Source organism: Protopterus annectens, chromosome 6.part0 (genome assembly GCF_019279795.1).
Source record: "Protopterus annectens isolate FY-2018-M chromosome 6.part0, PAN1.0, whole genome shotgun sequence".
In the NCBI taxonomy this organism is placed as follows: Eukaryota; Metazoa; Chordata; order Ceratodontiformes; family Protopteridae; genus Protopterus; species Protopterus annectens.
In genome coordinates this window covers 836,091,525-836,114,997 of record NC_056737.1, presented here as the reverse complement: position 1 = coordinate 836,114,997, position 23,473 = coordinate 836,091,525, and positions in this window count along the sequence as shown.

The following is a 23,473-nucleotide window of genomic DNA, read 5'->3' as shown; positions in this document are numbered from 1 at the left end:
CCTGTTCAAGGCGGGTCTATATCACATGAGTGAATCTCACAAATTGTGAACGCTCATAATATCGAACGTACTGGACCTCAAAGTGCTTTTTCTGAGATTGCGGTACAGTGAAGAATGGGATATTTGCCCTTTCCTCACTGTAGTGTGATCTCAGAGTTGGAATATGTATTTAGCAGGGGTGAATAGGAAGTTTGAGGTTCGGTATGTTCGATATTATGAGCGTTCACAATTTGTGCGATTCGCTTGTATGATATAGACCTGTTCAAGGCTTCTACTCTCATTTAAGATCTAAACTGCCACCCAGAGAATGAGCCTATTCCTTAAGAATTCATCAGGATGGTGAAACTGCACTCATCATTCCACCTTTCAAAACCACAAATAGGAGGAAAGTTCTTTCTCGGCTAGGGCCCATCACCTGGAATTATCATCTAAGGAGGTCAAAACATTGTCTACAATGAAATAATTTAAAAATCACTTTGTAACCAAAAAGTGCTATAAGGACAATGGTTATCCTACCTTCACAGTAAGCAGAGCCAATTATATATTTGTAACAAATGTAAATAGTGTATATTCTGCTTATCTTAGGGCCAGTAAACCAGTCCACTTTACGAACAATAATACACTTTTCAGATTCAAAGCAGGTTTAAGGTTTTTTGCGTGGTCAGATAATCTCTTGTAATATGTCCAAAGTGAACTGGCAAAACAGATATTAAGCACATACAATTGTGTTTCAAACAAGTCTTATCTACTGCTTCTGTAATTTCCCAAAAATCCTGGTATTCATGTTGAGACTGCAACAGTCAGACACCTGTGTAACACTGATTATGTATGAGCCACTTTTCAGGTTTCTATAAGTTTTCTGACAATTCCTAGTGCACAAAAACATCTGTCATCAGTAAGTTCATAAGCAATGTGAGAAATGCCAGTAATACCAGAGTCAAACATAACTGTAGTAGTACTTTTTGCACATTTTTTCCAAAAATTAGTGTCACCTGAATATTCACTGCTAAAATATCAGGAATAATGGAAGAGGGCCAAACAGAAAGGGTAGTTGTGTTGTTAGTGACACCCGTCTAGCCTACGTGGCCTAAGTATTGACACGAAAGACACTTGGTTTCACACCACCCTTGGCACATACATGGCCCGAGGTTTGTGAGTTCTTGTAAAGCATACCATTCAGGCTCTATGGGAGAAATCTTTGGATATACTGGTTTCAGCAGTGTGAAGCTGAAAATAGAAGGTTACTTGCTGTATACCATTCACTCTTTGTAAGGAATGCCCACACATATTTCATATGGTAGTGTGAAACATAAGGTGCCCTGTCTTGAACTTCATCCTACTCAGCCCAGTATACGGGCTATGCAGGACAATGTGAGGCAGAAGGCCAAAGGCTGTATGCATTATTTCACCCTGTGATATATGAGTTTATATGGGCTACACTGTGTGATATATAAGGTCAACTACCTTATTTATCTCATCTGATAAGAGAATTCATTCTGTTTTCATATATTTATTTAAACATATCACTCAGCTTGAGAGACCTCAGATATTCATAACTTAAAAAGATTAGTGCCTTTAAAAATCTTCGCTATAAGGAAAGATTGTTAGCCTCTCTGGAGATCTGCATGTAGTTTTTCAAGCTATGGAAGATCCTATCCTGTTTGATCCCCTGTTCCTTCACAGAACAAATAGTACCTGAAATCCATGTTTAATGGAACTAAACTTTCACCAACAGACAAATAAACTTGTTGGCATGATAGATTCCTATAGCAATGTATCCCCCACCTCTGGATCATGCATCCACTACAGAGTAGCACTCTTACCAATTTCAAGATAAACCTAGATAATTGGATGGGCAATGTCAAGTTCTCTTCTGGTCTCCTCTGTCTTAGCATCCTTGTGGCTGGTGGGAGCTTTTAAATTTGGGCTTTTGGATGGGCTTGTAATGGTCTGCAGACTGTTTGCATAGTATTTACTATGAACTCATGAACCTATGAGCTATTTATTGTATCAAAGACCTTACTCTTCCTCAATGTATTGCTGTTTAACACACAGATAAGGCTGTCAGTTATTATCAAATATTGTTTTTTGTCTTAAATATGATTTTCTCAGCCTTCCCATGCAAATGGTGCCGCTCTGAGCAAGTCATTTCATTAACAGTGCTCTTGCATGGCCTGGTCATCTTGTTAGATTAACATACTAAAACAATCAAAAAGACTCAGGAAAGTACTTTCTTTCTTTCCTTAGACTTGGTTGGAAATTTGATCAATTTGTCTTTCTTTCTTTCTTTTTTTTCTATTGGGTGGGGCTACATCCCCACAAAGGCTACATTTCAGTACATTTAAACAAATGTAAATATTAATATAACATACTTGTGTCTTTGTAAGTCAAACACATGTAAGACTATAAGTGCTTAAACCCTTTGTGATTGTAATTACACTGTTAAACTATTTGTTCTTTATACTTTGCAAACTTTGCTTGTTAGAGTATGTTGATTGTCACTGATTTTATATTTCTTTTTTAGTTATGGTTATGAATAACTTGCAAGTGGGCAGGGCCCATTAAAATGGAAATCTTGAATGTCAGGACCCTTAATAAAATGTTTTAAAAACAAGAAGGTCTTGGACTCAAGTTAGATGCAAGGGTATTCATTCAGCTTTTTTATAGTAGTACATAGCTGAGATACTGTTCATTTATCTGAAGGCTGTGCTGGTTACACCTGTCAAAGTAAATGCAAAACCATTTTAATAGCTTCTCTAGTCTTTTTCATAGCTCCTTAAACTGCCCAGCACATTCCTCTGACCAAGAGGAGAGGGTTAAGAAGTAAAAATATCCTCATTGTCAGGATGCCAGCAAGAACACATACAAGTCTCATGGTTGTATGAATGATGGGTCCTCCAGACAACTCTTGCCTTGGAGGATCTGGCAGTGATTCCCATCAACACCAGTAAATGAATGGTCTCTAGTCTGTTGGGGAAAGCTTTATGGTCAGCTGGTGGGGGGATAAAATAAAAGAAAAAAATACCCTATTGGGCACATTATGGGATGGATCAAATGCAAATGAAAACTCTCTGTATAAGCTTCATCATAAGTAGTATAGTCTGAATCAGAACAACATTCTTATTAATAAAAAAAGCCTTTACATATATACTGCATTGGCCTAGCTCCTCCCTCCTCTTCACAAGCAAAAGTAAAAAACCTTCTACAAGCTATCACCCTCTCCTGTCCTCAAGCCAAACAACTTGTAAAAACTAGATGACTCCAACTTAAACCTTTTTGATAGTAAGATCAGCAACTTTAACATATGATTAGCAGACCAACACCTGATTTAAATAATCTCCAACCCCACCAGTCCTAATCCCACATTAAATAACCATTCACTGTTAGACATAGTCATAACAATATAAAACACAAAATATCCACACTAGCAGTGCTTGTTCCATCCCTGAGTGATCATTGTTCAATAGCTTTTGTAATTAGTAGCACAAAAATAAAACAAAATCCCAAGATGATAACCTTTATATCCAATTCCTTCATATATATCCAGAACCTAAAAATACATGCTAATTGAAATAGTCTGGGGCCTAGTCATCTCAACGAATGACCAGAAAACAGCAATCAGTACACTAATATATTCCTTCCTATCTATTCAAAACAAACTTTTCCCTGCAATCTCTTGGTTCCAAAAAAGCAAGCCAAAATAAATGGCTAATAAAAGAACAGCCTTGCTGCAACTTACAGACAAGGTCTGAAGTGCTTAGAAATGGGATAACTCATCTGAAAGCAAAGAAATCTTCCTGAACTTATTAAACCTAGCAAAAAGGAACATTAGAAGACACAATGCCATATACCTTCAAGCCCACCAAGCATTCTTCTTTAACAAGCCAAAAACAATTCTGGTCCAAAGTTAACCAAATAACAGATAGAAAGAGTAAATAAAACTCCTAACAATATCTACATACCCCCCAAATGTTAAATCACAGCAGAAGACTTTCTAAAATAATTAATTTATTATCCATACACCCTCTTAGGCCAACCACCAGACTCAACACCACAAGATTAAACCCCACTATTTTATTTCAAAGCAGCATACACTGTGAACATAAATCCCCAGTGACAGCCCTCCAGGGTCTGATTGACTATTTCCATGGTTTGTTGAAGCCTGCACTGAACACATAATCTATCTTTTCAAACACATCCACGACCTCTGCCTAGTTAATTGAACATGCACAAAAGTATGGAACAAAACCATATCCATACTTCCACCACTCACCTTTTGGCAAAGTTCTTGAATAAGTCATCTACAACCAACTTTCAAATTGTATTTCAAGTTAAACCCTACTTCCAAAACTCAGCAAGGTTTCTGGGCCAAAAAAAGCACCATGCAAGCCCTTTGAACCCTAACATATTCTATTAAATTGGGTATGGACAAGGAACAGCTGACTGGAGCAATATTTGTAGAACTTACCAAAATCTTGAACATAGTTGATTACATCTCCCCCTAAACAGCTAGGCAACCCCCACAGAATTAGTAATAAAGCATGTCAATGCAGTAAAAATAGGCCTTTCCATCTCCATTAAAGCACACCTTCTCAAAGGAGTACTCCAAGGCGCATTGTTTTCAACATTACTCTCCTCTCCCTATATCAACTACCTGCTAGCAGACAGTTTTTCACTTCCTCTCTTACTGTGTTAATAACCTGGTCATCTATAGGTCAGACACCTTCCTCCATAACATAAGAGCACAACTTTAATATCTTCTAAACACTACCAGCTGACTAAACTTGGGGGATCTTATGTTAAGTTCTAACAAAACAAACCTAATGTTCTTTGGAACTTGTCAAAAGCTTCAGTTTGTCTACCTTAAATGGGCCATTCTTGACCATCATCATAACCCCTGAAGACCACCAGTTTCATTAGTCATACTATTTTCACCAATTACATATGTTTTAGTATACTTAACATAAATAAATTACTGAGTAATAAATGTATTTAAAAAACTAGAGACCTACCAGTACGTCCTTTAAACATCTAAGCCTTTGGTTACTTTGGTTAGAGCCAATACTAAACTTTCAAACACTGATCTAAACAAAAAAAAATCACACTTCTTATCCCCAGCAGGCAGACAGGCAGAAAAGCCACTGGGAAAGCACACGTAGGATATGGCCTACCATTTATAACCATGTCTACAAAAAAAACCTCTCCACACTTCAGACAGGCACCTCTAAAAGTTGTTTTTTCATGACAGTAGCACTAAGAATTGAGCACCACTGCTCAGTTATCAAAAAGCAAACTGGTTCCCAGTTAAACAAATAACAGATCCTTTAGGCATCTTCTTACTTAAGCTATGAACTCAAAAGTCCTTATTTTGCTTAGTTAGATAGTTCACAATGTTTGAAAGACTATATAATCTAAGATCGCAGACTTAACTAGATCCCTTCATGCACATACCTTAGTCAAATAAAAACATTTGGAGCAATCAATGCTTCTCCATTCTATAGTCCAAACTATGAGATGTAATACCACTAGCCAGCAGAGACACACCTAACTTCACTAAATTCAGGAAAATTTCAAACACTTCCTAATATCTGCAAAATGTTATTGTCTTAACCAAAGAAGAGTAAGATAAATGCTAGCAATAAACTATCAATACTAATAATATTTACAAGAATGTGATTCTACTAAAAAATCACCAGTAAATTCACTGGAAATGCCTGCCATTAATAGCTTTCATAGACTACATGTTAATGTCAAGCCAAGGCCTGCTATACCCCCTCACTTGTAAGAGGAATCACAGGCTGGAATCTAGCACACAAATACGGTCCATCATGATTGCTTGTCTACAGAGTTTTATCTTAGACTAGGCGTATATTATCAATCTGTATCTGTAAATACGCTGTTAGTATTACTTTAACCCTGTGTTTGAATTAATCTGTTATTCTGTGTGTTATCACTACATTTCTGTAGCTATACTGGCAGTTTCATCTTGATTTTTGTGTTTGAGTGTTTTAGAAAGCAATGGATTAATATACTTCTATACATATTCTAAAAGAACAAATGTAGGTTAGTTATTGTTTTATGAATTTATACCCAGGCTGAGTCTATAATAGGTCCCAGTGGATTGGTGGTCTATACCAGTCAACATATGTATATAAAATAAATACATAAAATGAATTTAAATATATAGTCTGAATTAAAATAACTCTTCTATTTGTCAATCAAAAATTCCAGGCATACCAATCTAATCTTCTGAACTTGCAAATGATTAAAAAGGAGATTTGAACCTAGTTTTAAACCCAGTTCTTGATGAAGCAAATTCCCATAGGAAATTTGCATTTACAGTATGGAAGTCATAAAATGATAGTAGGTGAACAACTGTAGAGCAGATTGTTGAAAATTACTAAATTCAGCTATGCTGGATCCATCTTCTATGGTTGTGGTGAACAATATGGAATTTGGGATTATTATTAAATCTATAGAATGGGCTAAAGTTTTGGATTATTTTTAAATCTCTGGAAGGAAAAATCCAACTTATTGATATGATCCCATTAACTCAGCTCTCGTGCATATGGCCCACTTAAAAGCCCTGTATGATGAAAGGACCCAGTAATCCTCTGTTTCTGTCTTGCCTCCCATTCATCTGTTCCTTCATATTGAAACAACAAATTAAACCACCTCTCCCCATACCTCACACCCAAATCCTTTAAACTCAAAACTCTTGCAGTATGTAGAGTAGAAGCATCTCAATTTTGAAGAGACTAGAACAATCAGATGCAGGCTTTACTAATTAAAAAAATGATAGCGGTTGAAATTAAATGCACTTAACAAATCCCAGAAATATTCTTAGTAAATGTACCCAAACAACTAAGATTCAACCAGAAAACCATTTTATTATAAAATTAACAGAGTGTTTTCTCAGTCCTATAAATAAGTATGAGACTTCATTAAATGGCTAAAATCGTCACCATTATTTATTCATTAAATACCTTTAAGTAAGATCACATGTTGTAATACTGCCAAAAGTCCTGATGGTTGATAAGAATAATCTAAATTACCTAGTATTGTATAATGCACGTTGTACAATGTACCTGCCCTTCCTGCATTTTTTACCTCTAGTAGATGTAAATGAACTAAAAGTTTCCTTGTAGTCTCTTTCAGAAAGAAATTTAAAATGCATAGATTTATTTGTTACAAAGATGTGCTCTTCTCCCACTTTGTCAACCAAATTGGTATATGATACTAAAGACTGTAAATTATTAAAAGGTTTTAATATTATAGCAATCTACACTATACTGTCATGGAGTAAGATTTATCAATGTCTATATTACTATCATCAGTTTGGTGGTTATCATCCTTTCACTCTAAAGCTGCTTTTTTGTACACCTTGTTTGATAACATAATTAGACTTTTTCCTTTCAAAAATCTACATACAGTGGCATGAACATCAGTGCTACAGTTTGTTTTGGTTGTTGTAGATAGTAACCAAATAAGTTCACAATGTTTTTAGATGTTGGAAGTTAGTGGAGTCCAGCCCGGATTTTGATAAGCTTCTCCCTTTATTCTTTCTTTCTTTCTTTAATCATTACTATTCTTAGTTAAATGGGTTAGTCACTATTAGCCATAACCCATTTAAATATGGAACTTGAGAAAGATTACCAAACTAACAAATTCACAAATATATATGAAAAAGAAAAGCATAATATGATTCTACAGATTAGGGAAAAACATACAGCGTCACAAACATGCAAATGACATTTAAGCATTTCAAGATAATCAATACGTGATAATTATGAGGAATACAATATTTGAAAATTTTGTACTGATAAAGAAAATAGTCAAGTGAGTAATAAATTATGCAATAAACACAAGTAAGTTGTGGTTTCCTTTTAATTTCATTCATTTTACTTTTTATTTTGTGTAAAATTTTTATAAGCACTAGATCACAAATTACATATATGACAACATATAAGCACTGTAATACAGTTATAATATGACTGCGGTGGTGGTGCTGCGGTAGCGTTGTCGCCTCACAGTAAGATGTTGTCCTGTTCGATTCTCAGCTAAAGCGTCTTCTGTGTGGAGACATGCGTGAATGGGCGTACCTTCGTTGAAGTTTGTGCATCAGAGCTGGCAATTCGGCATGTAAAAATCTACTGCCAATCATTAGTGTACCGGAGTTCTGCTGTGGCGACCCCTAACCGGGAAAAGCAGAAAGATACAACAACAGTACAGTTATAATATAGAGACAAAAGTAGTAAACAGAAAGCTGAGAAAAAAATCGTAGTTGTATATAAGTACACTCTACTGCTCATTTTCAGGAACCCTGCAATCCCCTTAGTAATGCTATATGTAAGTAAAGACCACTTGTCACAACTTCTGCTATGTATTTCCAATATCTATAGATTAATGCTGAAGTGACTGATGAAACCAATTGCACCCATTTACAAACTCCTTCAGACTAGCTTTACTTCCCTGCTTTAAGCCTACCAACCAGAACTTATATCCATTAATGGAGGGAATAGTTGTGTATGCAGTCCTAGCAGGAGCATACCAGGCTGTGTACATAGGCCCTGGCTCCTCTTACAAGCTCAATGAATATGATAGAAATCCACTTTCACCTGAAGTCATTTCTGGCATCCATAGTCTGTTTTTCTGAGACTGTCAGGAAACGTCTGCCAGATTTATAGTCTCTTAAAAACATTAAATATAACAACATAGATGTGAGGAAATTTCACTTAATATCAAAACAGGTGAAGGGCAAAGAAAGGATTTCAAAATGGATATTTAGCAGAGTATTTTGGACAAAGAAAAGGGTGTTAATAGTACCGATTGTGAGAGTGGCTTCAAAAGTAATAAAAGAAGAAAAGAAAGAAAGAAAGAAAGAGAATAATGGCAGATTTGTGGTAATAAGGGGTAAGTGCCAGGGAAGGTGGATTTCATTGTAAGGTATTTATATTATTTGTAAAATTACCCTTATGGTGTTTTAAGAGAATTTAAGAAGAAAATGAATTTTCAGTAGGGAATATTATTTATGTGTTGGAACTCAAACCTGATTTGCAATAGTGAGGGACGTAGAAAAAAGGATAAAACAAAACAGAATAGATTTCTGAAGAACTATATGAGAATATTTTGAATGGATAATATCAATTTACTAGCAGGAACAAAAGACACAAAAGAAATATTATTCACCAAGGTACAATAAATGGGATAGACTGGACAGCAATTACATTTCACAGAAGCATGAAAGCTTTGAAACACATACAGTAACTATTTCATATCATGCACCAATAAAGTCTAAGGTGAAGATGCAGGATAATGAAGCAAAAATGAGACATTGGTGCATTCTTACTTATCTGTTAAAAAGAGAGGAACCTGAGGAATGGGTCGTGGAAATGATTCAAGGGTTAAGTATTATAGAAATTTCTTCATTTGGGATAACCAGAGAATGATATAAAATAAAAATGAAGTTTAAAAATAAGGTGACAATAAAACAGAAATAGATATGGGAAAAATTAACATGCATTATTTGGAGGCATTGTCAAAGACTGAAGTATTACAGAAGAAGGGAGATCTAAAGAATAGAAAGAGGAACAATTGCTGAATGCTGAAGGAAAGAAAGGGAGTATTTGCATAATATAAATGCATTTAGAAAGGTTGATGTTAAACAAATACTTTTGATAAAAAAATCCAGAGCACAAGAAACTCATAGCACAATGACTTAAGCAACAGAAGGCAGAAATGGTTGCTGACAAACATAGGAAGTATATGATAAGAACCAAAACAAGAGATCATATAGAGGTCTTATATATATTTAGGACATTTTGTGAAAATTCTGTATAAAGCAGAGGAATAGGGAAATCAAGAAAAGACATAAATGAGAATATTTATGCAAGACTTAACTATGTCAAGGTTAGAGGAAGATGAGGCTTAATAATTAGTAGATAAAAAGATAAGATTAAAACAGTGATGTATCACCAATTAACAGGGAAGTCTCCAGAAACAGGTTGTATTCCTGTAGATGTCTGGAAGTTAGGAGTAAAAAAATGATATGGAAGGCTTTGTTTAACCTTAGCAGAAAGCTGTGGAGGCTGCATTACCCAAAGTGGGTGAAGACCCTTTATATCCAACTTAATATAAACAATTTCAATTTTAAGCCATGATTATAAAGTCTTTATTTCTGTACTAGCTAAGAGAATGGGAAAGGTGTTGCCACACCAGTATGGTTTGTGGTTGGCAAATATCTGATAATATTAATAGAACAATGATGATCCAGAGGGTTACAGAGTGTAAGAAAATGTCAATATTGTTGATGGCTCTTGATGCAGAGAAAACATTCATAGAGTTGGGTGAAGTTTTATGAGTAGAGCAATGGTAGAATTTACCTTCCCTGGTGGACTAAAAGAGTAAATAAAGAGGACATATAAAGCACTAGAGGTAAAAATTAAAATGTGAGTGTTTCTCTCTGACAAGCTGTGTTTGACTAGAGAGACCAGGCAAGGGTGTCCCCTGTCTTCATTGTAACTTTCTTAATATTTAGAACCATTATCAAAGAAAATAACTGACTCACAAATTCAAGGATATAATTAGTATGATAATCAAAAAATGTTGGCTTTAGCAGCAGATGATATTATTTTGTACTTGATAAATCCAGAAAAGGATGTGTTGGTGTTGTGAAACATTTTGAGACAGTTTCATGTCTTTTGAAAATATTATTTATTTATTTATTTATTTTACATTTGTTGACTGGGATAGTCCAACTGGATATATGTCCATTTTCAGCGGAGGCACGGGGAGAAAAGCTCCATACAGATGAACACAAGACAGACAAGAACAAGATAGTACAAGTTACAATGGAAAAGACTGGTACAAATTTACATGTTACACTTTATCAATCTCAAGATAAATCAAGATGAAAACCTTTCAATTAAATATATATATATATATATATATATATATATATATATATATATATATATATATATATATAATTCACTTCCAAGTTCCAGTTCAAGCACTAAACAATTCCTAATCTTTTATATATCAGTTATTGGATCTTTGCAATTTTACATACATGGAGAGGAACTAGTCCTTACTTATTCATTTGGTTGGTTCAGATTTATTTGGCTAGACACTAATGAGAAAGGCCAGGGAGACCTCTAAGGGTACATCGTAGAAGGGGGTAGAAATTAGTTAGGAGTGGAGCAAGGACATAGCCAGTACTTTTTGAGGTATTGAATAAGATTATTTTTGAATAGGGCTAAAGAGAGTTCTGAGGTTAGGTCTGCAGGAAGAGAATTCTAACAGAGTTTCCCCGGCTGAGTTGTTAGCTTTAAGTGTGAGAGCTAACATTTTGTTGGATGATCTGAGAGTTTTGAGGTTCTGGTAGGGGGTGATGAGACTTTTAAGATCAGGTGTGTGTTCTGGCTGGTAAAGGATCTTGTGGGCAATAACTAGTTGATTGACCAGGAGTAGATTAGGTAGTTCAAGACATCCTAGTAGTTTTAGGTTAAGGCAATGGTGAGTTCTATGGGGAGAGGCAATTGCAAATTTGGCAATATGATTATAGCAGACCATGTACTTGTTCAGGTCAGTTTTACTCAAATTTGTGAATAAGGGAGGGGCATAGAGAAGTGTAGAGAGTAGATGTGTGTGAGCAAGAGTAGCTCTTGCTAGGGGAGTTAAGAAGGGCTTGATCCTGTATAGAGCACCCAGTTTTTTTTAACTGTTTTAATTGCATGGTTGATATGCAGGTCAAACCTCAGGTTATTATCAACTAACCAACAAACTATTATTATCCAAGAAATGTAAAAACAAAGTCCTCTGAACTGTTCAAATTCCAATCCGCAAAAAGATGAACTTGCAGTAAAGCAATAGCATATTTATTAAATGTTAATATGCACAAGTGCACTCAAATTAGAAGACACAGAATGTTAAAAAAGATAAACTGTGAGTGCACTTGTGGATATCTTATTTAATAAATACACTATTGTTTTACTGCAAGTCCACCTTTTTGTGGATTGGAATATGAACAGTTCAGAGGACTTTGTTTTTATGTCTGTTTGTTGGTTCGTAGTGGATTCATGTCTTCCAGTATGCAGATGGAACCGTTGCAACCTGGAATATTACATACCCTGAATGAATCAGTGGGGAACTTGACTGTTTTAATACAACAATTAACCAAAAGAATGGAATGACTCAAACTATTTTCTTTGTCCCACTTATCTACACATGGGGACATTAATACACAATCCCAGGATACCTTGGTGAATAATAATATTGGTGCTATGCCAAAGGAAGTTTGGGACAACATTTACTTACAAGACCTGTTTTGTCTATGGAAGAGGTTAGTACTGGCAATAACTGCAGAGTTGATGATGTGCCTGCTCGATGAGGGAATATGACTCCTCCTTTAAATGATTGGTTAAGAGCGAATAATAGTTTAAATGATGGTGTGCACACTGTGTGTAATAACCTGAATGATAAACTGGGGGAATTTGACCGCAGCTTTTTAGAAATTCAAAAGCTGCAAATGGATAACATTTATTTTAGGGAATGCCTGAGAATGAAGGTGGTCCCTAAAGGTTTGCATTTATGGCGGTTCACCACAGGATTAGTAGCTGAGTTCGCCTTTCATAAAGATTTATTACAGCTATTTGATAAACATGGGTTTGAATACATGGAACTCGTAAGTTGACATAATAAAGAATCCATTGAAACATTAAATAGAGAAGTATCTATGTTGGATAAAGTTATTACTCAAGATCCATTTTTTGTTAATAACAAATATGAATATACTCATATATTTCGGTCTATCAAAGAGCAGTTGCAAATAATTAAAAAGAGGAAAATAAAAAAAAACTATCTAGAGATGAGAAAGAGTACAGTACTAACACTGCTTATCCCGCACCCCCAAAGTCACAGGTATGGAATAAGAGACAATCTAATTTGAATATGGGATGAAAGAATGCTGATACTAGAGCCACATCTAATTATGAAGTGAATGATGATTTTTTTAGACGAAGAGGTCGACCCAACCCTCAGGTGTTCAGAGTGTCTGCTGAACCAATGCCACATGGATCCAAACCAACAGGGGCTACCACAATTCAATTGTCCCCAGAGAAGGGAGCACCCAACTTGAACAGAGGGAACAGCAGAGGAGCAATGAGTGGGAAGAAATAGATGCACCACTAGTACTAATTCAACCATCCAATGATGAATGTGACTTTATGTTACCCCCAGTCAAAACTGAATTTAATAATTTAAAAGACTTTAAAGTCTATAATTTTTCTTCTTTGTCAATCGATTCAGATATTTGTGACTTGTTTTCAACAGGGTTGACTTTTATAACATGTAGATCAGTCAACCTAGTGCAGGCCCTTATTGAGTTAAAACAATATGTAAGAAAACTGAATTTTAATGTCATGTTTCATGATGTTGGAATGGTAGCTAATCAATTTAGGGTCTTGAGCACTTATAATCCTCCTTTGCATCTGACCCTTGAAGTATTTGAGAGAGTTTGTGAGCTTGATATTCGAGCCTTATGCTCTCAAAGAAAAGGGAGGGCAAGAAATAACTTGAATAAGGATGAAGTGATGAGATTGGATTTTTTGAAGAAAGCAACAGGGGTCAGAATCATGAAACCGAACAAGGGGGAAGGTTTGGTTATCATGAATAAAGCTGATTATGTGGTAAAAATGAAAAAGATTTTGACTAGCCAAACCTATGAAAAAAGTTAATTTAATGAATTGAATGTGACATATAGGAGAATTAGAGTTTTTTTGTAGGACCTTTTTATCGATGGGTAAATTACTATTGACAAACTTAACTATTTGGCTGTCATTCATCCAATTACCCAGGTCATATTTGGGGTGCCTAAGATACATAAGGATGTGAATCAGCCCCTTATGTGTCCAGTTGTCATCCTTTAGCTAAAGTTTTGGATACCAAATTGAAATATTATGTTTTTAAAGAACCCTATTTATGTATTGATTCATGGAATTTTTAAGGAGAATGGATGGTGGAGAATTTGATGAGAATTTTTTGTTTATAACAGTGGATGTAAAATATCTTTACACCATTATACCCCATGATATAGGGGAACAATGGTTCTGTGATTCTCTTAGTATAAAGGGGGTATCACAGGGCCTGATCAATATGTATGAACAACTATTGGATATGGTTTTGAAAAGCAATTTCATTCTGTTTGAAAATGAGTTTTACCTTCAAGTGGAGGGTGTTGCCATGGGGTCCTCATGTGGTGGTTTGTATACAAACATCATCATGTTAGAGTGGAAAAGCAGATTTTTGGTCATCTCCCCATTTTTTGAGGTTCTGCCATACATATACCCGTTTTATGGATGATATTTTCATCCTGTGTAAGGGCCCCATCATGCAGGTAGAGAATTTTTTGAAATATCTTAATGAAACAACTTCCTTTTTGAAATTTACCTATACTACTAGTGAAGAAAAAATCCCATATTTGGATATCTTAATAAAAAAGACACCCCAAATAGAAGATTTACAGCTGAAATATTCCGGAAGGAAACTTATTCCAATAGTTTCTTACATTTTGATAGTAACCACCCATTCACACAAAAACATGCTCTAGTCAAGGGCCAGTTTGTTAGGGCAGCCCGGGTGATGACTTTGTGGGAAACTTTTTTGAGAGAATGTGACAACTTGAAAGATATGTTTCTTAAACTGGGGTATCCTTTGAACTTAATTGAGGACATTATGGGTGAGGTGATTAAAAGAAGATCAACAGGGCATTTTAAACCAATTTTGGGTGCTAAGATGATTATTGATTTATGTGATGAAAATCAAGGTATTGACCAAGTACTAGTATAATCTACTTCTTTTAATGACTCCATGATAGGTCAACTTAACCAAATGGTACCAAATAATGAAAGGACACAATGTTTTGGATCTTTCTTTATCACCACATTCACTACTGGCACCACAATATAAAAGAAATTTTATTTAAGAACTGGGGCTTTTTAAGCAGTGATAAGGATGTAAGGACCTATGTAGGAGAAAAACCCACCTTTGTATAAAAAAGGGGTTGGAATTTCAAGAACATTTTTGAAAATCAACGTCCACAGAGAAACACTGGATATATGTACAAGGGTGGGGTGTGTGCTTATTGTTCCTACATCTTAGAAGTTAGTGAAGTTGCCATTAATGGTTTCAATATAAAAATGTATGGTAGGTCCTCTTGTAATTCTGAAAAGGTCATCTATTGCGCTGTATGTTCTCAATCCCCATGTTTTTATGTGAGCAAAACTGAATGTAAGTTGAAAAATAGAATAGGGGAACACTTAAGGGATATAAGATCTAAAAAAAGAGTTTAACGCCCTAGCAAAACACATTAAATAAATCCCTGATCATGGGTTTAGGTTTATTATTTTGGACACTTTGCAAGTATCAGAGAGGGGAGGAGTCTGGCCATTACTATTGGAGAAAGCCGAGCTTGCCTGGCAGTTACGTTTAAATGCAAGGTATTGGCCTGGCTTAAATGAAACCTTGTCAATTAAAAATATTTTAAAATTAAAGGCTTTAAAAAGGTGACAATGTAATTGATGGGTAGTGGATAGTAAAGTGAGTTTACTACCTGGTTCTTTTTTAATGTTTTGTGTGATTTGCATAGGTGAATATTTTACTTTAAGTTTTGGAGGTGTGTAACTGTAGACGTATTTAATTGGTAGGTTTGGGAGTGTAGCACTGATGGTGGCAATGACATTTGTGGTCTTAATTGGTTATTTAAAAGGTGAATGAATGTTATTTTATCTGATGAATACTTTTAGATGTAATTTTGGAATGAAAGCGCTTATCTTTTTTAACATTCTGTGTCTTCTAATTTGAGTGCAATTGCGGATATCTCATTTAATAAATACTCTATTGTTTTACTGTGAGTACATCTTTTTGTGGATTGGAATTTGAACACTTCTTTTAGAAATATGAAATAAATGGAAGATAAAACAAAGGCTATATCAGTAAACTATGCATCCACATATAAATTTGTTCAGCAATACCCATATTTATGAGAATATGATAAGATGAAGTACTTCAGAGTATGGGTTAAAAAGGATACTGTTGTGGAAACTAAGGATATGTAGGAAGAAACTAAACAAAAGATAATACAAAAACTGAGAAGCTGGAAGCTCTTGATTATGGATATAGATACTAAGTTACAAGCAGTGAAGATGTTTTTAGTCCTTTTAGTTTTATATACAGATCAGGTGAACTTGTACCAAACAGAGGAGAGGTTGTGGATAACAATTAATATAGAATTGAAGGAATTTTTCTGGTAGGAGAAGAGGGCAAGAGTTAAGTGGGATACTTTGATTCTCCCCAAGGAACAAGATGGTTTATGACTAAATGATTTGAAGGGATACTTGAGAGCTATGCAGTTGAGGCTCATCTCTCTCTCTCACTATATATATATATATATATATATATATATATATATATATATATATTAAATAGCTTGAAGCCTCTGGAGTCATTATCTAACCATAGCTTCCAGGCAGACTTTTTGCCATGTGATTGAAGAACTGAAACAGTCATTTTTCTGCACAAAGACGGTCCTCTGACTAGTCTCATATGCAAAGTCATGGAAAGAATTATCATGGATATGATTAATAATGACATAGAACACATTCAGACACTGTATATAACCGAGTTTGGCTTCACCAAAGGGAGATCATGCCTACCCAATGTGATGAATTCTTTGAAAAATTTGGGCATTGTAAACAAACTCATGGAATTAAGCATTAACCCTTATGTTAGGTGCTGGATTGTCTTCTGTTTCTCAGATAGAGTGAAAATCATACCGCTATTCCACAGCTGTTAAATTTAAAGTAATTTATTAAAAATATTTAAAACCGCTTAAAAAGTGCTTCAAATACTTGGTTAACCACCAAGCAAAGCAATTCTTCTTAGTAAAAATACTGCAGCACTCTAATACTGATATTCATATTATACCAGATTCAGTAGTTGTCGCTTGTTGCAATATAAATCCTTGAATGTGTTAAAACACGCCTGGATACTTGTGAAAATACAGAACCCAATTCTTTAGATGAAACGAGCTTACAGTTACTGTCGATGTTCCAGACTCGCTTGTAGAAAAAATGCTGTAGTTTGAATGCTTCTATTCACAAGTTTAGAGGCTCTGCCAACATCATTACATTTGGAAAGATACTTAGGCTTGAATCTCTCGGCAACACAAACAGTTCCCAAGCCAGAGCACCAAGCAGCAGGTTGTAATAAAGCACAAATTTCTCCAAATGCAAAGCTTAAAGCTTAAAAGACTCAGCTAGACGAGCAATGCTTGGGCAAAGATATTAAGCAGCAATTTGTATTTCTTCCAAGTACAAAAATTACTTCCAAGTGCAAAAATTTATGAAACGTCCTATACAAACATACGATAAGCACTTTCGGAAATTCCTTCATCAGATCATACTGAATAGGGACACCATTACGTGTACTTATAGTAATACATTTTCACACTATCTGTTTCTCAGATAGGACTTAGGAAATTATGATAGGGGAGACCACCTCCACAAAGAGGTCAGTCACTAGCTGAGCCCCTCAGGGCTCTTTGTTGGTCACAGTCACTTTTAGCATTTACTTCTTGGAGATAAACGTGAACATCAAAGGCCTCTGGCTGACCAAGTTTGCAGATGACTGCAAACTAGGAGCAGTCATAACTCCTCTTCAAGACTATAACATCTTACAGGGAGGACTAACACAGACAAATGACTTGTGCCAAAGCCACGGCATAAAACTCAATGCCAAGAAATGCATAGTAGGACCCTTTGAGAAGTTAGTCACCTAAGAAAACTATCTCATTAATCACACACACCCCTACAAGTGGCTCAAGTAGTCAGAGATTTGAGGCTATACATGGATAGCAACTTGGCTTTCAACCAACATGTGTCTCAGGTAGTAAGGAAATCATTCTATGTTGCTCAACTTATAAGCAAGGGTATGGTATCTAGGTCCGAGAAGATCATCATTCCTCTTTATTCAGCCCAAATCAGACCCATCATTGAATACAATGCCCCCTCTTGTATGTACCTGACCAGGCACATATATCAAACAGAATGTCCACAGAGGTTCCTCATAGAAAAAATACAGGTTGTAAAACATGTCCAGTGTAGATCACCTCAAAGTCCTATCTCTATGCTCGGTTTCCTACAGACTGCTGAGAGGCAATCTGTGACTGGCATAAAAGGCATTCTTGGATGATGGACCTTTTGCACATCCACAAAACCAGTAGCATCAGAACTACTCAATATAGGGACTTGAACCTTGCTTGTGACATAAATAGGACATGTTAGAGAGACAGGTATATGCCTCAGAGAATTTCCCTCCTCTGAAACAGGCTTCCCATTCTTGTGAAGCAGAGTTCTTCCCTACTTGCACTTAAGTGTAATCTCGACCAGTGTGTGGGAAATCAGAAATTCCCTCCAGGTCTAGCTCCTATATCTCTGTTGGACAGAGGTAATCTGTAAATCATACCGTAGCTTACATATACCCTTAAAATGACCGCTAAGGCTCAAAAAGCATGTGGATTACATTTGGGATGCATGGCTAGGCTTATAAAGGCTCCATTGGTCATTAGCCTAGTATACATGTATGAACCTATGAGCATTATTATTCTCTGTGAGACAGTTCTGTTGCTCCAGCATGTTCTATTTAAGTCACATTACAGACTGCGGTCTCTAGACTGGGTATTTCTGCTACTATTGGACTTATGGATGTGTAGAAGGTCTGCAAGGATGGGGTCAGTACACTCTCTGTATATAAGGCAGAGATCTCCCCTTAACAGCCTAGAGAACACTGAGAAGAGTGTCAGGGATCTGAAGTAGTCAGGGTAGCTTTTGCAATTTAGTCCACTGATGTTATTGATGAGAAAATATGTTGCTCAACTTGAAGAGCTTGGATAGGTACATCCTGAACAGGGCATTATATTCAATGACTGTGCTAATTAGTGCAGTTTACAGTGGAATGAACACCTCCCTAGATTTAGATGCTATACCCTTGCTAATAAGTTGTTGTTTAAAGAAGGACTTCCTAACAATAGTTGACATGTAGTGGTCGAATAACAAGTCAATGTATGCATATGTTCCCAGGTCTTTCATTACTGGGTCAATTTTCAGGGAAGAGCTGTTGATGTAATAGCTGCAGGGACATCTTACTTGCCGAAGAATACAGTTATGCAATTTTTGGCATTTAGTTTTAGGAAAAAGTTTTGACACCAGATATTTGTTTGTGACAGGCCTTCTTGAAGGAACTTGTTTTTTTCTGGAGAGTTTATGATGGCACTAAATTTACAATTATCAGGAAATTTTGCAGCCATAAGCCCTCAGAATTTGCCTTGACGTCTAAGAAGGAGATGCCAAAAAGAAGTGACCTACGACTGAGCCCTGGGGTACTGCTCTAGTGACAGGTCTCTTGGTGGAGGTAGATCCACCCACTCTAATTCCTTGAGCTCTATTTGTTAGCCAGTTTGCAAACCAATGAGCTACATAGGGATTTACATTTAGCTAGATGGTGTCAGATGCCTTTGTGGAGACAACATGTGTGGTATGAACAGTTTTTTCCCGCATCTATTGCATTAGTGACTTTCTTTAAGGAGCTGACCAGGTTGAGTAGGCAGGATCTGCCTTTGGCAAAACCTGAACTGGCTTAGGTGGATGTTTTGTACTTTGCCTATGTCTTTGTTTATTAATTCCATAATTATCCTTTCCATAGCCTTACAGATAAGGCTGGTCAGGCCTATAGCCTGGATCAGTTGATGACCCACCTTTGTAAAGGGGGATGACTGTTACAATCCACTATTCATTTGGTGCAAACCCTATTTGGAGACTAATCATGAAAAACATCTGTGTGCTTCAGTTTGTCCAAAAAAAAAAGCATCTTGGTATGTTATTTGGCCACATAGAAGCAGTGTTCTTGGCCTTAGATCATGCATTTAGGGCTTTTTTCCTGGGAGATCTGAAGGGGAGATGTAGACGGTGATAAGAAGTCTGAGCAAGGAGGTGGGATGAAGTTGGAGCTAAATTTATCTGCTAGTAGACTGGCTTTGTCAGCTGTTTATATTAGGGTTCCATCACAAGAAGTTTATTTTTAAACTTGGTGTGTGTTGTATTTATTCCAGAGAGTGACAGATGCTTCTATGCTGTTATTTACATGGTCATAGAATTTGACAATGAAAGATTCTATATTTGTAGCAGGGTCTGCAGGTGGTAGGGGAAGCTGAATTTGCCAGGTCAACACACAGCTTTAATAGATTTGCTTTGGCATCATCTCTGAACAACAAATTGTTGGATAACTCCCGTGTCACTATTAGACAGAGGCACAGTAAACTAAACCTTAAAAAGGGCACAGTATACTCAAATCAAGGGGTGGCGTAAGCCATACAGAATCGGGCTAGGCTTATAATTGCCCCAGGGCAGATAGCCTAGTATGAACCTATGAACCTATGGTGAATATGACTAATTCATGGTCTGAGTTGACAAGGGAGGGTGATACATCTGGAGGGGAACAGAGCTTTCCCATACTGTTTAGAAACAAGTCCAAGGTTTTGTTGTCCCTCATTGGAGTACAGTCTAGCTGGTCCAGTGAGTTCATATTTATGAAGTTCAGAAATCTCTGACATACATGTTTGGAGGTGTATACGTTTTCCAGTTAATGGAGAGGTAGTAAAAATCGCCTAAGATACTGGAGTTTGTCTGAATGCTTAGGGTTTCTGTATTAGATATGTAGGAAGCAAGATATAAGGGGGTCATAGAGGGTAGTTAGTTGGCTACAATGTGATATGGGATTTTGTGGATGGTAAGGTGGACAGGAAGGAGTTCCAGGTCAATATCCTGCTTAATGAGTCTGGAGTAGTTTTGTTTTATGAATATAAAGATACATCTGCATTTTTTGCCTTCATCTAGTGTGGTAGGTCTGAATGCATGGTAGGTGTTGACATCTTGCACTGATGGGGTTCTCTCAACATTCCTGAACCAGGTCTCTGTGATGATGCATATATCGATGTATTCAAGGGTAAGGAGTATCTGTAAGGAGTGTAGTTTTCTGTTTAGGCTCCTAGAGATGAGCAGTAAAACCTATTTTTGAAGATTTTGTAGACTGACTTTGCCTAGAAAGGGCACTATGGAGGTGGCTAAGGTTTTTGCCAATATGTGAAAGTCTTGGAGGGAGCAGGTGCAGGCCATCCCTGGCACAGCGGTTAGGACTGTCTACCATCTCCTCCCAGCAGATATATATATTGTACCTCATTTGAATATACCAGGAGCTAAGTCAACTGTTAAGTCATTCATTTTTGTTCATATTGTTAATTCATTCTAGTGAAGGTAAAATGCTGCTCAGGTCTAGGTTCATACCTGCCTCAGTCACATATTCCAAGAGCTCCATCATGTTTCTTTTCATATAGACCAGGGTATTACATCTTCAGTTGTTAACAACCATGTGTAGTATGACTGTGTCATACGTCTACTTGTGGTGCAAGAGCTTGAATGCATGTGTGATGTGATAAATCCTGGCACCTAATAGCCTACTAATGGTGACCCTCTCCTTACTCTGCCTGGTGAGTGGTGTATCAGTGTGTCTCACTATGGAGTGCCCTATGACTAGGATGTTGGAATGTGTGGAGGTTTGCCTTGTGGGCTTCTGATATGAGTTACTAAGAACCGTAGATGCAAGTTTCATGATGGATGCTGTTTGAGCTGAGTATTTGTGAAGTTTGATGAGAGTACTTGTTCATTACTTTACATTTGGAGGCCTTTGTGGTTTAGTCAGGTTACTTTTAAAAGCCTCAGCATACAAAGATCTATGTGTTAGGCCTGTATTGTATGTGATAGGTTTAGTGTGATATTGTGAGCTACCGACAGCCTGTTTGCGATTTGTAGTGACTTGCCTCCAGTAACTACATCACTCACATACTGTGTCAGTTTGTTTAAGTAGTAAGTGGTTGTCAGTAAACATAAGACAGTTGCTACGTTGATTTAGGATGCCCATTTCAACAATGTTGGCTATGGAGACAGTTGGAAAGTGCAAGTAAATGGCAGGCTTACTGATGTGGACTGAAGGAGGCAGTAGTGGTTATGAGGTTTGGAGTTGATAACTGGAGGTGCTATCTGTCTGGTAGTGGAGACAGTGCTCATTACAACACAGCTGCACACATCTAGGAGTCAATGATGCTTTTTTCCTTCTCGTGCCAGAAGTAAAGAGTAGCACTAATCTCAAGCTGCTTCTTGAGAAGTAGTATTAACCCAGGTGTTGATGGGTTAAGTACACTCTCTGTAGTCTTCCCTTAGTAGATACCTTACATGGAACCTACAACTGCTGCATGCAACAGAAGGCCAAGCTGCACAAGGGCCCTGAAGAGGTTCTCACCAAAACTGCAACCAGACCACTCAGTGAAGTCTCATGCACACTACAGAATCAGAGACCTTCAGGAATCAGTGCTTCTTCTTCTCTCACCAGGAGCAAAGCAATAGCACTAGTTCAAAGTGAGGTCCTAAAAAGCAATTTTCATGCTTTCCAGTGATTGGTAATCACTAGGAACATTAGGAAATAGTGTCCTACTGTGTCTTCTACAACCAGCAGCAAAGCAGATGCACTAATCAAATGTTGATTCCTAGGAAGCAGTTTCCAGGCTCTCCGGTGATTGGTAGTCTAGTCCCAGATTTTACAGATTTTAATAGTAAGTACTGTTTTGGCTCCCACATCCTGTGAAAGAACTGTGACCATATTAGAAGCATTATCTGGCTTAAAACGTATTGTACTGAAATAACATTCTCCTTCCTCAGAGAAACTGGACACCATAGCTTGTTTCCCCTTTTGATAAGACAAAGTGACAGGAAACCTCAGTTACACTGTAAAGCCTTGGTCCTTAAATTATTTCAAAACATGAAAGAAAGACTTCCATTTACTAAACAACTGGACTGTGTAATTTTTTTTGGGGTCCCCTGGTGTGACTCCATCAAACCATCAGCTGCATAATACTGCTTCTACGCTCTTCTCTTATAGTCCTTAGGACTACCCTAAGGGCATCAGCGGCAATGCATAGACGGAATAAATACCAGACTACAGCCCAGGTGACCTGTGTTTATTTAGTGGCTTGGAATCTTAGGAGTTGGCAGGGAAGGATGGGCAAGCCCATCTTGGGGGGGGGGGGTAAGTGAGGGATATGCATGTAGTGTACACAGTGTGGCATGATTTCCCTTGTGGAGACTGGGGAACCTACAGCATGGTGTTATCGAGGATGGGTGGGGTTGCTTGCTGACATCAGTCCTTTGTTTATCTGAGGGTGGTACAGCACAGACTGCACATTGCATACCCCAGCCTTGAAATATGCTAGGTGGAAGGGTAATGTAGAACTCCATCACCACCAAAACAGCACTATTATTTTGTTCTGGGATGTCTCTGCCTGACCCACTGGAGAAAGTGTATGGGCATA